At 42.8% G+C, this 17,761-nt stretch overlaps 2 pseudogenes; both read left to right on the forward strand.

Moving 5' to 3' along the window:
• The first annotated feature begins 4,357 nt into the window (after positions 1-4,357).
• LOC116524065 lies at positions 4,358-9,666 on the forward strand (annotated as a pseudogene).
• A 22-nt stretch (positions 9,667-9,688) lies between these two features.
• LOC116524066 lies at positions 9,689-10,605 on the forward strand (annotated as a pseudogene).
• Positions 10,606-17,761: the final 7,156 nt, after the last annotated feature.

The raw sequence follows: 17,761 nt of genomic DNA on the forward strand, positions 1-17,761 counted from the left end.
TATTTGCATTTTCAAAGTAGTTCTGTTTAATGCCTCCAATTTTTTGTGCCAGTTCTTTATTTTCCAGTAGATCCATTTTATGTTTGATTATATCCATTTTTATTTTAACATCTTTTTTTTTGTGGTGATCTCTCTAACTCTTTTTCAAGTATTTTATAGTCATTATCTAGAGCTTAATGCATTTGTCTTTTCTTTGAATTTCTCTTCCTTGTGTAGTCTATTATCAGACCGGTAATAACAGCCTTCATGTATCCCAAAGATTCTGCATTGATGTATCTTCTTTTCTATTTTCTTTAAAGAAAAAGGCCAATTCTTTTTCCATTTTCTGTACAAAGTCTTTTTCTTTCAATATGATATTGTTTAGTGTCCATCTAGGTCTTGTCCTTTGACCTTTTCATTTAATTGTATTTGGATTATGGTCCGCCCAAGTGCTTGTTTCAATCTCAATTTCTTGTACATTGCAAATCAAATGTGTTGAGGCCCATATCATATCAATTCTGGAGAATGATGAATGTCTATTTGAATAAAAAGTATATTGTTCTTTTGTACTATTTCTTTCTTTCCATATATCTTTTAAATTTATTTCATCTATCATCCTGAAGGAGCATTTCGGAAACAATTTTCTATTTAGCTTTGTTGTTTTGTGTGTTTTGTAGTCCATGTTCTGGTTTACATGCCATTAAAATCTTCCATCATACAAATATCAACATAGTCCAAATCCGAGATATTTTTGTGCAATTTTTTATAAAATTCATCTTGCTTTTCATTAGGAGCATAGATTCCAATTAGAAGTATTTTTTTAATATCCATAATTTCCAACATCAAAATTCTTCCCTCTTCATCTGCATAGATTAGTTTCACTGGAATATTATCTTTAATATAGAAGATCACTCCTCTTTTCTTACAATTCGCCAGTGTAGTAAACATTTTCCCAAGCTTTGGTTGTGTTAGTAGTATCTCTTTTGAATATGTACTTCTTGTAGACAGATTATGTCAAGTTTTAGCTTTTCTAGTTTGTGAAATATTTTCTTTCTTTTAATTGCTGAGTTAAGTCCATTTATATTGATTGTGACCATTTTTTTCCTCCATATTTATACTTTATACACAGGATTTATAGTTCTGGTAGATCTGGGTTCTCCTTGTTCTCTGTGATTTACACCCCCACCGCACCTTCTTCTTTATCAATTCCCCCTACAGCTCCTTCTACTTTTTCAATCTCAATTATGAGTGTCACCAGTAGTTGTGCCACTCATTCATCTTTTCCAGTTTTCTCAGCCATTTCTCTGAAATGTTCTGTATAGAAAGCTTCTGCCTTATTGATTGTATCTATTCTATATCTTTGTCCTTGCCATGTAAATAGTAGACCTTCCAGTATGAACGATCTGTAATTAACACTTTTTTAATCAGAACCTTAGTCAAGAATTGATCTTCTCTTCTCTCTCATTCTTCTCGGAATTTGTTTCAGAATTACAATCTCCTTGCCTTTATATTCTAATTTTCTATCTCTCATTTTCTGTAGTATTTATAGTTTGGTTGCTTTCTTGGTAAATCTTACATGGACTTCCCTTGGAAGGGCATTTCTCATGGCATACCTTGTATGTACTCAGAACATTTCATCTATACCATCCATCATCTTCTCTGGGGATATCTCTAATACGTTTGTCAATATCTGTTATTATCTGTACTAGGTTCACTCCTCTTTCTTCTATGTTTTGAAATCTTAGGAAGAATTCAGACCTATCTATCTCCCATCCTAATATTCCACTGCTCTCCCTTTCCACATCACTCAATCTGCTGTCTAACCCCTCAAACTTCCTCTCTTCTTGTTGAACCTTTTCTTCACTTTTTTGGATTCTATCTTTGTATTTCATCATCCAGTTTTGCATATCTATCATTTTTCCTTCTATGCTTTGATTTTGTTGTTCTATTGTCTCAATTCTTTTTTCTATACTCTCAGTTTTCTTTACAATTGTATCTAACTTTTCATCCTTGCTATCAGCTCCTGCTTATAATTTCTGTATCACTTGCATGATTACTTCTAAGATTACTCCCTTCTCCTTTTCTTGTTGAAGCATTGACTCTATTAATCGTTGTCCTCCTGCAGGTGAGGAGGCAGGGGTTGTTGTTGTAGAATCAACAGGTGTTGTTTTGCTACTCATTTTCTAAATTTTTTCTTTTATATTCCAGTGCAGTTAATATCACAAAAATTTATGAAGATAAGAGATTATAAATAAAGTGAGAGGGGAGAAAAAAGAAAGAGAAAAGAGGAAAGAGTGAAAATCTCTCACTGAAGAAGAAAGGTAAAGGAATAAAAAAGAGAAAAGAAAGGGAGAGGAGAAAAAGAAAATCTTCAGTCCAATTTACTCAAATTTTAGGGCAAGCCATCCATTTGTGTCCAGTATCTTCAAAAAGAAAAGAGAGCAAAATAAAAATCAGAAATCAATACTTCAAGCCACAAAAGGGGGAGTCAAAAAGCCAAAGGAAAAAAAACCACCACCTCCCCAGCAAGATAATATAAGAATAGTATAAGAACTGCCACAAAGTTAGAAAAATAAATTCAATCTCCTTTTAAAAAAAAATAAAAGTCTTTCCAAGGTCACTCTTAGCTTTCCATTAGCGCTTCTGTTTAGTCTAAAATAGGTTTCCAGATACTGAAAGTTCCACAGGAAACAGCCGTGTAAACAATTGTATTCCTGCCCCTTTGAGCCTATAACCAAATAGCCTTCAAAGGAATCACTTCTCTCTAGTAACAATGTTTCAAGTCCACTAGATGGCAGTGTTAATCGTATCAACTCTCAATACTTGGTTCTTCCGAGTTTGTTTTAACTTTTCTTTAAAAAATTGGAAATATAACAAGAGTAGACAAAAAAGAAATAAAAGAGAAAAACAATCTTCAAAGCAATTAAGATTTAAATAAATTCAGTGTCCCCACAAGGTCCAAAATGAAAAGTATTAAAAAAGTGCAGTAAACCAATCCACATTGGATTACAATGAAAGTCCAGCCTGGCTTCCGAAAATAAAAAGGGGGGAAAAAAGACTTCAATTGGCCAACTTATATCCGCCGCTTTTCTCTCTAGTCAGCCTTATTTTAAATTAAGTTTCCAAATTTAGGGTGTTCTCTTTCCAATGGCAAAGGGGGCTTTTTTGTGTCACTAGAGATTTTCCGGGTGTCTCTGGGACCACTGGATCTCCCCCTACCTTTCACTGTCTCTTCAGTACAGCTTAGATCTAGAAATGTCTGTCCAGATGATTCGAATTAGATGGCTATTCCGGAGAAGCCGGAAAGTTCGTCTTTTCACTGCGACATGAAGCCCCTCCCATGAGCATTTATTAATCAAAATTTGAAGTTGTCAAACAGATGACCATTCAGACACATAGTCAAGATTGCCTTGGAAAAAGCATCAGAATTATCTGTAGAATTGAATAATCTTATGTCATTGACAAAAAGAACAGAATTGCTTTTAAGTTGATCCTATAAATCGTTGATATAGAGAAAAAAAAGATGATGAAATTTCTTACATTGCAGTGAGAACACTTTCTACCATATTCTGCCCTTCTTGTTGGCTGTTCATGAAGTCAACCGGAATCCTTGGCTCTTACCCAACATCACCCTGGGCTACAACATCTATCAGAACTTTTTCAGTGCAAGAATGACATATGAGGCCATGCTGGATGTGCTGTCTACAGGACAGGAGAATGTCCCAAACTACAGTTGTGGAAGACAAAAGAACCTGCTGGCAGTTCTTGAAGAGATGGATTCTGAACTTTTTGAACATATATCTAACGTCATGAGCATCTATAAAATTCCACAGGTATAAAGGCAAATGGAATTAATTCCAAGTTGTAAATTGTTCAGATTTGCCTAGAAGACAACATTTGCCCATATTTCTCCAAATAATTTTCTCCAAATAATTTGAAAGTCAGAGAGTAAATATTAGAAGAGCTGAAAAAAAATTTAATTAACAAAGTATGTGAAATGAGTGTGTGTGTGTGTGTGTGCATACATATGAAGTTATGTAGTTCCTGTGATTAGTTGGCCTCTCCCACCTGCTCCCGCCCTATCCTGTCCTAAATTTCTGCCTTTTTTAGCTCAGCTGATTCACGCATCACAGAGGATTTCTGTGACTCAGCTGTTTTATTTATTGGGGTTTCCCTAGAAGGTAGGCCATAAAGTTGAAATATTTTGAACACTGCACATGCACGCAAAGCACACACTCACAGAATCGGTTGATAAACTGGTTGCAGCTCACCACTGTATGTTCACACACACAAACACATATACTGTATGTATTGTATGTTTGTGTGATCCACTGGAGAAGGAAATGGCCCACTCCACTATCTTTGCCATGAAAACCTCATGGACCATACAAAAAGCCAAAAAGATACGACTCTGGAAAATGAGCTCCTCAGGTCGGAAGGTATGCAATATGCTACTGTGGAAGAGCAGAGGGCTAGTACTAGTAGTGCCAGAAAGAGTGAAGCAACTGGGTCAAAGCTGAAAGGATGCTCAGCTGTGGATATATCTGGTGGTGAAAGGAAAGTCTGATGCTGTAAAAATCGATACTCCGTAGTTAGCTGAAAGGAAGGAGTGGGGGAGCACTGAAGGGGGGGTCGCTCAAGCGGCCCCTAGACACCCTGAATGCTCTGGAAACTTTTCCATCCCCACTCTGGCTTGCGGAAAATGGCGGTGGCGCTCTGAATTCGCTCTGAGTTCAGTGTTTTTGAATTTTTAAATTTAGCAGTGGCAGCAACGACGGCAAGACCCCGGCAAGACCCCAGCTCCTAGTTTTTCGGAAGGGAGGAGTCCCCTTATTGTGAGATTGGGAGCAGTGGTGGCAACGGCGCTAAGGCAGTGTGCGACCAGGATGGCGTGCAAATTTCGATCTCCACGCTGGGCCACAGACCTGGTCACAGATTTGGTTTGAGTTAACGTGCTGCGTTGGGGCTTTGAGGAGGAGTGGTGTGTGGTTTTATCAACTGGACCATGTCTACCATGACTGGGTGATTGGCCTGTGCTGCTGCTGCTGCAACAGCCTTCCCAGCCCCCCTGACTTCCCCCCTCCCCCCTCTCTTTTGCTACCCATTATCCATCATCTGCTGCCCCGCAGGAAGACCTTTTACGACCGCACCCTAGGCCGGGCCAGCTACCAATCCAGTCATTTCCGAACGTTCGAACTTTGGACTTTTGGACCCTTTCCCCCCACTCCCCTCCTACCCATCCTACCGTTGTTCTGAACGTTGCCCTGTTTCATCTACGCTCCCTTGGGACTGTGCCCCTTCGGACTAATGGCGAGAAATGGGGGGGGGAGGCTTTGGACTGCCTCTTGTTCTAATCTGGCATTTATGCCCCCCCCCATCTACATCTACATATCCCATCCATCTTGGACTCTGGACCCTCAACCCCCATACCTTCACAAATTCCTTGATCGGGTTTGCCTTGCGCAATTTTTATGGATGTGGTGTGTATGGTATGACTTTGGATGCTTGTGCCCCTTAATTTTAATTATTACTGTATCTTTGTATTTTTAACTGCTTATAGTGGGGATTCTTTGAATGGGTGACTGTGTATGTATGAGAGGACTGGGAGTGCAGCCTTGTGCCTCCTCCACTGAGTACTATTGCAGAAGTGGTAGGGGGCCCAGGCCTACCTCACGTCCTAGAATGATTGATATAGATGGCCTGCCGGAGAGAGCGGAGGCTACGGGAGGGGAAATGGGGACTACGGGGGCGGGGGTGGGCCGGAGCATTATGGTCATGATGGGGAGGGGCAGGTACGACGGGAACTTCAGGGCTAGCCATTACCGGGGAAGGAGGGTTCACTACGTCACAGCGATCCCTCCTTCCGGCCCTGTTAGTTCCACTCCAGGACCAGATGGTGAGAGTTGTCAGGGCCCTGGTCTCAGGCTGTTGTTGCTAAATGCCAGGTCTGTGGTTCACAAAGCTCCCCTCATCCGGGACCTGATATTAGATGAGGGGGCAGACCTGGCATGTATTACTGAAACCTGGCTGGGCCCGGAGGGAGGAGTCCCCCTCACTGAAATGTGCCCAGAAGGGTTTCAGGTGCTCCATCAGCCGCGATCCGAATGAAGGGGTGGGGGAGTGGCTGTCATCATCCGAAGGTCATTAGTTCCTCGTAGGATCCCTGCTCCGGAGCTTGTTGGGTGTGAGTCCCTGTTGGTGAAGTTGGACCTTGAGGGTCAAGTGGGCTTGTTGTTAATGTACCTACCTCGCAACAGCATTGCAACAGCCCTCCCCTCATTCGTCGAGTCAGAAGCCGAGCTGGCGGTAGAGTTCCCCAGGCTTATGGTGCTGGGGGATTTCAACCTGCCTTCACTCGGTGAACACTCTGACGGGGCACAGGAGTTCATGACTTCCATGACAGCCATGGACTTGACCCAAGTAATTCGGGGTCTGACACACTCAGCGGGTCACATGCTTGACTTCGTATTTCTCTCGGAGCAGTAAAGACATGATCTAGATTTGAAGGGCATTAAGATCTTGCCCTTGTCATGGTCTGATCACTTCCTACTGAGGCTTGACTTTCGGAAACCAATCCCCCACTGTAGGGAGGGGGAACCGATTAGGTGGTTCCGCCTCAGATGCCTGATGGACCCTATGGGATTTCAGACGGCGCTTGGAGAAATACCTGTCGCTCTCATCCACAGTCCGGTAGAGTCCTTAGTCGCTGCTTGGAATACAGCGGCGGCGGGGGCTCTAAACCGGATTGCGCCTTTATGGCCTCTCTGAAGCAGTGGATCCAGGAGAGCTCCTTGGTTCACCGAGGAACTCCAGGAGATGAAGCACCAAAAGAAATGCCTAGAGCACCACTGGAGGGCTAGTAACTCGGAATCTGACCGAGCGCTGATGAGAGCCTATATCAGGACCTATCTCGTGGCAATACGGGCGGTGAAATGTGCAAATTTTTCCGCTCTAATTGCATCCGCTGAATCGCGCCCAGCCGCCGTGATTAGAATAGCCCGCTCTCTCTTGAAAGAGAAGGATGCAGACGACCCTTTACAGGGTAGAGCTGAGGAATTTGTTCAGTTTCTAACGGATAAAGTTGCTCGGATTCGGACGGATCTGGACTCCAATTGCACGGTACCAGCCGAGGTACTAGGGGAAGGTCTTGAGCAGATTTTATGGAGCGAGTTTCAACTTGTCACGCCTGAGGAAGTGGACAAGGCCATGGGAGCGGTGAGTGCCTCCACCTGTATACTGGACCCGTGTTCCTCCTGGCTGGTCTCGACCAGCAGGGAGGTGACACGTGGCTGGCTCCAGACGATAGTTAACACCTCTCTCCAGGAGGGATCCTTCCCGCACCTCCTAAAGGATGCGGTGGTGAGAAACCTTCGCTGGACCCAGCCATTTTGAGTAACTATCGTCCAGTCTCCAACCTCCCATTTGTAGGGAAGGTTGTTGAGAAAGTGGTGGCCTTTCAACTCCGACGGACCTTGGATGAAACCAATTATCTGGATTCCTTTCAGTTGGGTTTCAGGCCTGGTTACAGCACGGAAACTGCTTGGGTCGCACTGATCGATGATCTCTGGAGAGCCAGGGATAGGGGTCACTCCTCTATCCTAGTGCTTCTTGACCTCTCAGCGGCCTTCGATATCATCGACCATGGTATCCTTCTGCAACGGTTGCGAGAGGTGGGAGTGGGAGGCACCGTCTTACGGTGGTTCTCCTCCTACCTCTCAGACAGGTCGCAGTCGGTGTTGGTCGGAGGGCAGAGATCAACCCCTAGGCCCCTCAATTATGGGGTGCCACAGGGTTTTGTCCTGTCCCCCCTCCTATTTAACATCTACATGAAGCCGCTGGGTGACATCATACGCCGGCACAGGATTAAATACCATCAATATGCGGATGATACCCAATTGTATCTGTCCGCCCCGTGCCAACTCAGCGAACCAGTAGAAGTGATGTGCCAGTGCTTGGAGGCTGTCAGGGTCTGGATGGGAACGAACAAGCTTGCACACAATCCCGACAAGACTGAGTGGCTATTGATGCTCCCTCCCAATGATGGTCCAGCTATTCCATCTCTTAGCCTGGGGGGTGAAATTATACGCCCCTCAGAGAGGGTTCGCAATTTGGGAGTCCTCTTGGATCTGCAGCTGATGCTAGAACATCACTTGTTGGCTGTGACCAGGGGGGCTTTTGCCCAGGTTCACCTGGTGCACCAATTGCGACCCTATCTGGACCGGGAGGCCTTTCGGATAGTCACTCATGCCCTCGTTACCTAAAGACTGGATTACTGTAACGCGCTCTACATGGGGCTGCCCCTGAAGAGTGTTCGAAGACTTCAGTTAGTCCAGAACGCAGCCATGCGAGCGATAGTGGGTGTACCTAGGTACATCCACATTACACCTATCCTCCGCGAGCTGCACTTGCTTCCCATTGGTCTCCGGACATGCTTCAAGGTGCTAGTCGTTACTTTTAAAACCCTACATGGTATGGGACCTGGCTACCTGAGAGACCGCCTCCTGCCAGTTACCTCCAAGAGACCTATAAGATCGCACAGACTAGGCCTCCTCCGGATTCCATCTGCCGGTCAATGTCGGCTGGTGACCCCCCGGGGGAGGGCCTTCTCTGTAGCTGCTCCGGCCCTATGGAACAATCTCCCCGTTGAGATCCGGACCCTTACTACCCTTCCGGCCTTCCACAAAGTGACCAAGACCTGGCTGTTCTGGCAGGCCTGGGGCTGTTGATTTATCCAGCCCCATCCTAAGTTATGAATGTTGTGGAATTTTTTAATGTTGTTTTTTTTATTTTTTGTATGTCCCCCCTTCCTTTTTTACCTGTAAGCCGCCCTGAATCTCTCGAGAGTGGGCGGCATACAAACCAATTAAATAAATAAATAAATATAAGATCCATGAATCAAGGCAAGCTGCATGTGGTCAAACAAGAGATGACAAGACTAAACATTGACATGTTAGAAATCAGCGAGCTAAAATAGACATAAATGGCTGAATTTAATTCAGATGACCATCAGGTATACTACTGTGGGCAAGAATCCCACAGAACAAATGGAGTAGCCTTCATAGTCAATAAAAGATTAGGAAAAGCAGAAATAGGATACAATCCCCAAAATGACAGAATGATCTCAATTTGAATCCAAGGCAAACCATTCAACATCACAGCAGTCCAAGTCTTTGCCCAAACCACTGGCGCTGAAGAGGATGAAGTTCACCAGTTCTATGAAGGACTACAGCACCTTACAGAATTAATACCAAAAAATGACTTCATGGGGGATTGGAATTGTAAAGTAGGAAGGGAAAACCTAACTGGAAAAACAGGCAAGTTTGGCTTTGGAGTACAAAATGAAGCAGGTCATGGGCTGGTAGAATTTTGTCAAGAAAATACGATATGATGGTCATAGCAAACACTCTTTTCCAACAACCCAAGCGATTACTCTACACTTGGACATCACCAGATGGTCAACACAGAAATCAGATTGATTATGTGCTCTGCAGCCAAAGATGGAGAAGCGCTATACAGTCAGTAAACATAAGTCTGGGAGCTGACTGTGGCTCAGATCATGAGCTTCTTGTTGCAAAATGTGGGCTTAAAATGAAGAAGATAGGGAAAAACACAAAGCCGCTCAGGTATGAACCAAAACAAATCCCTTATGAATATACAGTAGAGGTGACGAATAGATTTAAAAATTAGATCTGATTTCTTAGATCTATGGATGGAGGTTCACAATATTGTACAAGAGGCAGCTACTAAAACCATCCCAAAGAAAAAGAAATGCAAGAAAACAAAATGGCTGTCTGAGGAAGTTTTACAAATAGCTGAGGAAAGAAGGGAAGTGAAAGACAAGGGAGAAAGAGGAAGATACACCCAATTGAATGCAGAATTCCAGAGAATAGCTAGAAGAGATAAGAATGACTTCTTAAATGAACAGCAAAGAAATAAAAAAAACAATGGAATAGGGAGCATCAGAGACCTTTTCAAGAAAACTGGAGATATGAATGGAACGTTTTATACAACAATGTGCATGATAAAGCACCAAAATGGCAGGGACCTAACAGAGGCAGAAGAGGTTAAGAAGCGGAGGCAAAATTACACAGAAGAACCTATGAGTTTAACCTCCCCGATAACCACGATAGGATGATCACGGACCTCAAGCCAGACATTCTGGAATGTGAAGTCAAAAGGATCTTAGGAGGTCTGGGCAACAACAAAGCTAGTGGAGCCGATAGTATTGCAGCTGAGCTATTCAAAATCTTAAAAGATGATTCAGTGAAAGTGCTACACTCATTCTGCCCTCAAATTTGGAAAACTCAACAGTGGCCATAGGATTGGAAATGGTCAGTTTACATTCCAATTCCAAAGAAGGGGAATACCAAAGAATGTTCAAACTACTGCACAATTGCACTCATTTCACATGCTAGCAAAGTTATGCTCACAATCCTACAAGCGGTGTTCCAGCAGTATGTGGACCGAGAACTACCAGAAGTGTCGGCAGGATTTCAAAGTGGCAGAGGAACTAGAGATCAAATTGCCAATATACGCTGGATCAGAGAGAAAGCTTGGGAGTTCCAGAAAAACATCTACTTCTTCTTCATTGACTATGCTAAAGTATTTCATTGTGTGGATCACAACAAATTGTGGCAAGTTCTTAAAGAAATGGGAGTGCGAGAGCATCTTATTTGTCTCTCGAGAAACTATAGCAGGTGCTTCTTGCAACAGTGAGAACAGGACATGGAACCACTGATTGGTTCAGAATTAAGAAAAGAGTTTGGTAAGGTAGTATACTGTCGCCCTGTCTATTTAACTTATGTGCAGAACAAAGAAGAGGTGGGTTTCTGCTGGTTCGCCCCAGATCGGGTGAACTGATAGTGGTGGTGGCTGGAGGCTCCGCCCACCTGCCCAGAGGCTTCCTGGGTCTGCTTTAAAGTGAGGTTATTAAACCAACTTCTGCATTTCAAATCTCTGAAAGAAATTCAGCCAATTAAAGAGTTTATATAGAAATATTTGAAATCAATTATATGAATGAAGACAATGAAATAATATACCAATATTAAACAATTTCATTACTGGGGGTTTTCAAAAAGAGATAAGTCAGTCACTTGTCTGAAATGGTATTCAGTCTACTGCTTAAGGACTAGAGCAGGGGTGTCATTTGATTTCATTGAGGGCTGTATCAGGGTTGTGCTTGACTTTTGGGGGGACATGTGGCCAAGGTGGATGTGGCCAGCATTATGTCACTTGTGTCAGGGGGCACTTACGGTAGCCGAAATGCTCTGTAAGCAAAAATGGGCTCCCAAGCTCCGTTTTCAGCTGAGACAGCCTCCGGCAACCCTCTACCAGTGAAAACAGAGCTCGGGGGATGGGGGGGAGGGAGGTGCTCTAGCTCCCTTTTTGCTGGCAGAGGCACCGTGGGATAATTTCAGGGCAGCCCCAAGGGACAGATCTAAGAACCCTGAAGGCTGGATCCAGGCCTTGAGTTTGATACCCCTGGACTAAGGTCTCCTGCTTGCCTAGAAGACTCCCCAGCTCTATTCTGATTGACTAATGGGCTGAGTGAATGCCCATTCACTGGGTGCATTATAATGTGATCAGAAGGGTGTTCTCTATGAGGACAACCCATGAACCTTCCCCACAGATAATTCAGAGTTCCCTAGTTTCAAAGGGAGCATACAAGACAACAGGACAGAACCTCAAGTGAACTAGCAAAATTCATGCAGTTATTGTTTGAAACTTCCCTCAGCCATGGGGAAAGGTCCTTAGATTTACCATCTGACTTTTATCATTAAAACTGGCACAAACTACCAATACCTTCTCTTTTATCTTTAGATCAACTACAGTGTCATCAACCAGATGACTGAGCAAAATCATCCTTTTCCTTTTTCATATCGGTTGACCCCAAACCAAGAACCTCCTTACTCAGCCATTATCCAGCTGCTCCTGCATTTCCAATGGACGTGGATAGGCCTCCTTTCTCAGGACAATGAAAAAGGAGAAAAATTTAAAAGAAGCTTGGAAATTCTTGCTCTAAAAAATGGGATTTGCATTGTCCTCTCAGGAACCGTCCCAGAAGCAAATTTGCCGACAAGTGCTGGAGATCTTGTCCTCCAAGAGAAAAGGAAACTGTTCTATTCTCTTATGAAAAGTCAAATAAAAATTATAGTATGCCAACTGGACTTTCAAGCCTCAGGAATGTTAGCAGTAATGATACAAAAAATTGATATGACTAATAAATCCACTGTGGGAAGGGTGTTGATTGCAACAACTTTGACAGCTTTAAGTGTGGGTATTTTGGACCTCTGGGTTGATCTCCAAAATAAATATGCTTTGTTTTCCTTCCTCATCCAGAGAAAGAGATGGACTCAGAATTATGACTCTAAATCTTATGCATCTATGGTCATATCATATGGAAAGGAAGCATTCCAATGTTCCTATTCAAGTCCTCTGTTATCTAAGAAAGTTTGGAAAAAATGCAGAGAAAAAGAGAACTGGGAATTCCCACCCCATGATGTGATTGCAAGAATCCTGTTTCAGGATTCCTCCAGTATTTTCCAAATAATTCAAGTTGTGGCCTGGGTCCTCAATGCTGCCTCTTCCTCCCAATGGAGTAAGAGGAGAATGCGGGCTGGATATCATCAATCACCCCAGATTGTGAAGCCATGGCAGGTAAGTCTTGTCTTTGAGATTCCATTGATTCTCCATTTCCAATTCCGCTATATTAAATTAGATGTAGAAAGGGGTGAGATATTCCAAAGAGCAGATGCCCAATTTGTTCTATTTGAGAATGAGTGTCAATCCTGAAGCTCACCTGACTGAGGCCATTTTGAAGGTTCAGTGTTGCCATACTGGAGTCGAGGGATAAGGAGGGGGGATGGATATAGCTGGGATTTTGTAGCCAAAACAAAATATATCTACTGGGAACCAAGGACATTCCCACTAATTTGTCAGCCAGTTACAAAGCCACCTGATGGTGGTGTTACCTATTCCATGTTTTCAAGAAGGATTTATTTATTTATTTATTTATTTATTTATTTGCTTACTTACTTACCTACTTATTTATTTATTAGTTTGTCAAACATGTACAAGATAGCAGGTATAAATATGAACCTGGACATGAACGAAGGAAATGAATACAAATAAATGGGGACATTATGAAAGGGATGGTAGGCATGCTGGTGCACTTATGCATGTCCCCTTTACGGACCTCTTAGGAATGGGTTGAGTTCCATGGTAGACAGTTTAAGGTTGAAGCTGTGAAGGTTTGAGGATGTAACAACGGAGTCAGGTAGAGCAGGTGGTGACCCCTCTGTTGCTGAAGTTGTATTTTCTGCAATTGAGTTTGACCTTGATTATTCCCCTGTGTGTTGTTGAGGTTCAAGCTGAAGAAGTTGTTGACAGGTAACATTTTGTAGCCGACAATTTTGTCTACTATGCTTAGTTCAGACTGCTGCTGGTCCAGTTCCAGATTATCCAAGCCCAAAATTTCAAGCCTATTCTAAGGATTCTATTTTGAGTAGAGGAGTGAAGTAGTCTTCTTGTGAAATACCTCGGGACCCACTCAATCATATTAATGTCTCATATACAGAGTGGATTCCAGGCAGATGAGGGATTCTATTTTGAGTATATGACTGGAGTACTCTTCTCATGAAATACCTCTGGACCCACTCAATCGCATTAATGTCTGATATACAGAGTGGATTCCAGGCAGACGAGCTGTATTTGAGAATTACTCTGGCAAAGGTTTTGTATGCCCTAGTTTGCAGTACAATGTTACCGGAGAAGAAGCTTTTGCAAAATTAAGTTAACAACTCTTAATGCCTTTTTGGTATTGCTGTTACAGTGAGCTCTGGGGTTTAGATAATTAGAGATGAGTCCTCCTTGATCCTTGATGGAGTGACTGTCATGTATGAGGTCATTTCCGCCTAACTTGTATTTGGTGCTCTAATTTTTATTGCCAATGTGTAGGACAGAGCCAAATGCACAACCATTCTGACACATGGTTAAGATCACTTTCTAGGGCGACCTTGACCATGTGGCATACTTTTTGCAAAACAGCTGTAAATTCCTAAGGAATGACTGAAAGAAACTTCCCATGAAATACTGAATCAATGTTTCAGACGGCAGTGGTGGTTTGAAAAGGTTGAATTATTCAGAATACCTCAAATCCAGAATAATAGTAAGAATAACATTGAATAAGGGCTCAAGTTATCATGTGGTTTTCTATGTTTCTGCAGCTTCATAGGTTCCTGAGAAGCTTCCAACATCACAATATTTCCAGAGATGGGATTTCCTTGGAAGAAAAGGGAGTTCCTGTTGGTGACTTCGATATCATGCAGTGGACATCACTTTTGATCAAATCAGATGCAGGGGTGAAAATTGGGAATGTAAAAAGACAAGCCTCCTTGGAAGTCAAGATTTCTGTCAATCAAAGTGCCATCCAATGGCCAACATTATTTAACAAAGTAGTTGAGGATGCTCGGATTTTGCACTTTTATTTATCTCAATAAGAATTATTTCTTTGTGAGAAAAAAAATTCTTATTGAGGCCAATTGAGATAACTTCCAAATAAGAGAACTTAAAGCCTGATTTAATAGGAAGAGATGAATAAATGTACAATACCAACAAGTGGTTCTTCCAAGTAAACACAAGGCAGGAGAGATCAGGCAAACACAACAGTTAGTTTCATATCAGCAGACAAGCCCAGACAGACTGAAAGTTTATTTCACAGAGCAGTTGACTGCTTAATACTGCTAAGCCATGCCCAGATTTCTTACTTAAGTTTACTTACTTACTATAAGGATATAGATTCAGTAATTGTAGGAAGATTCCACACCCATTTGCACTATTCAGGTGACCCTGATGGCACAGACAAATTCCAAGTAGTTTCAACAACTTTCAGAAACAACTAGATGACTGCAAGGATTTTTAAATCCTTCCATATTCCACAATTCAATCAGAACTGAAGAAGCTTCTGGAATGAGAAGGGAAATGTCTTCAAGGGAAAAGAAAGATCAGTTGTCTGGGACACAATCCAGAATATGATGGGTTTAGCCCACTGAATTGCATAAGAGAAAGATATGATTAAGAATGTGGTGAGGGAAATGAGGGCAGCTTAAAAAGTCTTAAACATCAGTGGTGGGTTTCACATTTTTTTACCACCAATTTGCTCTTTGTGTGTCCACTTGCTTTGCGGGCACCCCTTCCACACATGCGCCTGACCATGCGCGCTAGCACTTTACTTGCATGCATGCACCAAGCCACAAAAATGTGCCTAAATAGGATGGCATAGAGCCAGGGCAGGTGGGCGGGGGTGGTGATTCCCCCTCATGATTTCCACTACCGTTATGGGCAAACCAGTCCAAACCCGCTGAATATGATCTTTGATTAACATATGATGATACTATGGTCAGTGTTCGAGAGAAAGATAGGGACTCTAGAGAAAGTTAGATGTTGGATGTTTCCTGAGAAAGCAAAGATGGAGAAAAATAACTGTATCTATATCTACATATGGTATAGCATTCTCATACATGCCATAAGGAGAAACACTTTCTGTAATGGAGCTACTTTCCTTTGGAAGAAAGAATAAGGCAATGAGTCTGTTTTGGGATCTACAATGGAGATTGAGAGAGAAAGAGAATGGTCTTTCATTTGCCCCTTGCAAGTAGAGTAATTAAAATTCATGACATTACTTCTTGACTGGCTTTGCTCAATGTGCTCTTGGGCTTTTGGAAACCTGTTGATTTCAGTAAATTCTTCTAAGTCATACATTGCTCTGAAATAATCTTTCTATTTATGTTTAGTTGGTGCCTTATTCAAGATGTACAGAAAGTTGCTCTCCGGGTTACACCAAGATTGTGAGAGAGGGAGCCCCAGTTTGCTGCTACGACTGTTCTCTGTGTATGGAAGGAACATATTCTGTGCAAGAAGGTACAGTAGGTGGCTCCAAAAATAGCAAAAAATCAGGATTCAATCAGAATTCTCTATTGCTTTTTGGGTGTATTTGATTACATTTCTTGAAGGCATCTGCAAACTTTTCAAATATTGGGCACTATCAGGAAATTTGTATGATGATGTGAACATTAAAATAAATAATGAAAAATTACTGATAACTATTGACTTGCTTGCTTGGTTTTAGGAAAGACGTTTTGAGAGCTGATAATCACATTCATCTTCAGCCTTTAAAAAGAGTGTTAATAAATATAGTTAATGTTGTGTCATATGAATATCCCTGGGCAGAATTATTATGTTATTTCTTGAAAATGAAGTAATTGATTTCTGATGTGGTTTTCATGCTCCTACAGTTGCAGAAACAGATATATGTTAACCCTTTTTTTCCAAGATGCAGTCCATTGTGAAACATGTCCAGATGACAACTATTCCAATAAGAAGCGAGATCAGTGTATCCCCAAAACTATAAGCTTCTTATCCTACGACGAATTGTTGGGATTCATCCTGGCTTTCTTTGCCATTGCTTTCTCCCTAACCACCGCCTTTATTCTGGGGATCTTCATTAAATACCGAGAAACTCCCATAGTCAAAGCTAACAACCGGGACCTCACCTACATTCTTCTGATCTCCCTCTTGCTTGCTTTCTTGACCCCCATTCTGTTTATTGGTCACCCCAAGAAAGTGACTTGCCTTCTTCGGCAAGTCACCTTCAGTTTCGTTTTCTCAGTTGCAGTCTCTTCCTTGCTGGCAAAGACGATTATGGTGGTAGTTGCATTTTTGGCCACGAAGCCAGGCAGTGTCATGAGGAAATGGTTGGGGAAGAGTCTGCCCAACTCTATTGTTTTATCCTGCTCTGGTATTCAATTATGCATCTGTATCATGTGGCTGGCAATCTTTGCCCCATTCCCAGATTCTGACTTTCATTCCCAACCAGGACAGATCCTGCTGCAATGCAATGAAGGCTCTGTCACCATGTTCTACTCTGCTCTTGGCTACATGGGTTTCCTGGCTGCCATTTGCTTCTTTGTGGCATTTCTGGCTCGGAAGCTGCCAGGGACCTTCAATGAAGCCAAACTGATCACCTTCAGCATGTTGGTTTTTTGCAGTGTTTGGATCTCCTTTGTCCCCACCTACCTGAGCACCAAGGGGAAATACATGGTGGCTGTGCAGATCTTCTCCATCCTGGCCTCCAGCTTGGGTTTACTGGGCTGCATCTTTATCCCCAAATGCTACATTATAATCCTGAGACCTGCCCTGAACACCAAGGAACAATTGATGATGAAAACTCACTAAGTCTCCTTTTGTTGCTGTTTATTTTTGTTCAATTTTTATGCCACATAAAATCACATAAATAGTTGCTAAAACAACTCAAACTATTTGAAATAACCATCGCCTGGTGCGCCAGTTGCGGCCCTACCTGAATCGGGAGGCTCTCACGACAGTCACTCGAGCCCTTGTGATCTCTAAGCTGGAATACTGCAATGTGCTCTACATGGGGCTGCCCTTGAAGAGCACCCGGAGACTTCAGCTAGTACAGAACGCGGCCGCGCGAGTGATTGTGGGCGCACCTCGGTTCGCCCACATAACACCTATCCTCCGCGAGCTGCGCTGGCTGCCTGTAGATCTCCGGGTGCAATTCAAGGTCTTACTTACCACCCATAAAGCGCTCCATGGTAGTGGATCTGACTATCTGAGAGACCGCCTCCTGCCAATAATCTCCCTGCATCCCATCAGATCGCATAGAGCGGGCCTCCTCCGTATTCCATCCGCCAGTCAGTGCCGACTGGCGACCACCCGGAGGAGAGCCTTCTCAGTTGCTGCTCCGACGCTATGGAACAATCTC

The sequence above is a fragment of the Thamnophis elegans genome, chromosome 2 (genome assembly GCF_009769535.1).
Source record: "Thamnophis elegans isolate rThaEle1 chromosome 2, rThaEle1.pri, whole genome shotgun sequence".
In the NCBI taxonomy this organism is placed as follows: Eukaryota; Metazoa; Chordata; class Lepidosauria; order Squamata; family Colubridae; genus Thamnophis; species Thamnophis elegans.